Raw genomic sequence first — 2,972 nt, forward strand, 5'->3', positions numbered from 1 at the left:
GCTGTAAAGACTTACTCACTGTGAAATGGATTATATACAAAGTAACAATATTATAGGATGATCCACTGTAAATGACTTAAATTTTTTCAACAGTGCAGTTACCCAAGACAACTCTGAAGCACTTATGATAAAGAATGTTATTCATTCCCAGGGAAAGAGCTGATGGTATCTGAGTAAAGATTGAAGTACAATTTTTTTAAAGTTATGTTTATTTAGTGTATGTACACATAAAAGAGAATTCACTGTCTGATCCCACCCAGCAGAAAACATGCACAAACCCATGGTAGATGATTGGGGAGGGGGCCTAGGCCCCATAGAGGTGGTTGGGATGGTGCAAACCTGCCAGTCACAGCTGCAGCATGGTAGAGCTGGACTGAGCTGCTGGGTGGGCCATGGCCCTGTAGAAGTTAACATTAGAATGAGCGTGCGCCATAGCCAAAGGTCTGTTTGATGCTCTCAAAATAGTACCGCTGCCAGCCCTATCTTGTCCGTTCCTCCTCTGGTGAGGGGATGCCCTTGCCTTCCATGAGAAGCTCTGTCTCTCCATCTTTGCCAATAAAGGTCAAGGTAATGGTAGCAAAGTGTCCATCAGGCCATGACTTAAACCTCCATTTCATTACAATCTTGTTTTCAGGGCAGATCCAAGAACTCCCCAGTGACATTACCATCCAGCAAGTGGAACTTTCCCCCTTTATCTGCTTCTAATACAGCAGAAGCATGGGTGAAGGCCTGAACCATCTCCTGGGTGACAAATACCCGAAAGAGATCCTCTGGTGATGTTAGGAAAGTGTCCCTCAGAACAATCTTGCAGGTGGGGATCTTGACACCAACAGTTTTAGACTAACTTGCTGGAGTACCAGGTTTGACTTTGGACTCCTCAGCTTTCACTGGCAGCTGTGGGGCTGGATCTACTGTCTCACGATTCAGAGTAGGTAGGATCATGCCCTGTGTGAATTCTGTTTTAAAAGTCCTGATATAAGTTTCCACTGCATCTCGAATCTTTGTCACACCTTCCTGCTTCATTAAGGCCAACAGGGTTGTGTCAGGCTTATATTTAGCAAGGTTCACAATAACCTCCACTTCATTGACATCTTTTTCATCTGACAAGTTGGGGATCTCCACGTGCCCCTTGTATTTCACTCCTGACTTAGAAGTACCTGTCCAGTTCAGTTTGACAGTCCACTCATAGAAGAAGATGAGTTTGCCTTTTCAATTGTTGATTGATGCCTCTCCATCAAGCTTGCTCATTTCTGTTACCTCACAGTTCCCCTCCTCTCCTTGTACTTGGATTGCCAGAAACAAAGATTTCAGTTTATCAGGGAACCAATTTGAAGCATCTTTCAGTCCAGTGCCAGTTATTGATGTTCATTGATGTTCGTGGCATCAGCCCGCTCCTCCACGATCCAGCCTGGTTCTCCCTCGCCCCACTTGGCCACCTGGTCTGGGACTCTCTGGCCACAGACTCCTGCACCGCCCCGGCCCCGGCCCTGGCCGCCCAGCAGCACCTGGAAATTACTAGAAGCGGGCGCAGCGCCTCCCAGCTCACTTTTCCCTCCACCTTCCCCCCCACCCCGACCCCAGCCCTGAAGTACAATTTTTTACACTTTATTTTTCTTGAGGTTTCTTTTTGTGGAAGTAGGAGGGGGTATTTATGTTTTCTTTCACAACATGACAATCATGGAAATGTTTTTCATGACTGACACTATTAAACTACATCAAGTTGCTTGCTTTCTCATTGGGGGGAAGAGGGAGGAAGGGAGAGAATTTTTATGTATGTATGTAACCAAGGAAAAATAAAATACTAAAAAAATTTTCAAAGAAAAATTCAACCCAGATGAACAAATTCTAATTTGGGCCAGTTGATATATTCCTATTCATTGTATTTGTTCTGATAGATCTGGAAAAAGTAGTGATTCACCCTATATCACCCTAGTGATATAGATATTGATATTTCGTTGACCATCGTATGAGTGACTTTGATCACATACTCCAAATAAGCCTACCTCACATTGTGTTAACCAATAATTATCAATTATTCATTTTTTGAGAACATCTACTGTTTGAAGACCATATTAACTGAATCTACTGCCATAAGGACTCTTTGTTCTAAGAGAGATAGCTAAACAATTCTCCATAACCTGCTACTTTATATATAAAATAATTGAACTATCCAGAAACTATTTTTCTCAAACTTTTGTAATTGTCCCAGTTATCATTAATTAAGAAGGAAATAGAACATTTCACTCAAGATTCTTAACAAGGAACTCCCCTCTTTTGGGACTATGTGGAGAATTTCTCCACAAGGGGAGTTGTCTGATCAGATTAAAGCTTTAATAGAAAACATCTTTTTACAATAACTTTCTGGATAAGCATATATGTTTATGTATTTCTATCTATATTCAATGCTGCAGCTGTCTAATTTTCATTCTCACCAGCAAAGGAAACACAAGCAGAATTTGGTTTTGATAAGCCCCTCTCAATACAGCCTGACTGAATTATAATGGATATAGTGAAGTGTATACAAATTGTGGGAGAGTTCTGAAGATCTGCCTGGAAGTAGCCAACTGAAGGATTCAGATTGCATTTTAGGTACCCTAGCTCTAATTTTGAGAAGGCATGACCTGGAAGGTTCAAGCAGATAGAGTCCCATTAAAGATGATGAGATACTGTCATCTTTACAATCATAAACAATGTGAATTAAATAATCAAGTGATGTTATTCTTATGACTCACAGGGCAGCTTTTAGGGAACCAAAGTCTTTTGGGTTCCAGGTGAAGTACGGTTGTGAAACTGAAGAGTACTGATCATCAAGTGACAGATAATTTTACCATGCTGTGGAAAGCTTATTGCCATGAAATCAAACTGCTGAAAGACATATTAGATTTACTGAACTGCTGAAAATTTGGCTAAAACTTAACCATAAAAGAATGAAACTATATTGCTGCAGCAGCTATATGGTATGAGACAGACTT

At 41.1% G+C, this 2,972-nt stretch overlaps 1 pseudogene; it reads right to left on the bottom strand.

Moving 5' to 3' along the window:
- Positions 1 to 386: 386 nt before the first annotated feature.
- Positions 387 to 1,311, bottom strand: LOC141500009 (activator of 90 kDa heat shock protein ATPase homolog 1 pseudogene; annotated as a pseudogene).
- Positions 1,312 to 2,972: the final 1,661 nt, after the last annotated feature.

Source organism: Macrotis lagotis, chromosome X (genome assembly GCF_037893015.1).
Source record: "Macrotis lagotis isolate mMagLag1 chromosome X, bilby.v1.9.chrom.fasta, whole genome shotgun sequence".
In the NCBI taxonomy this organism is placed as follows: Eukaryota; Metazoa; Chordata; class Mammalia; order Peramelemorphia; family Peramelidae; genus Macrotis; species Macrotis lagotis.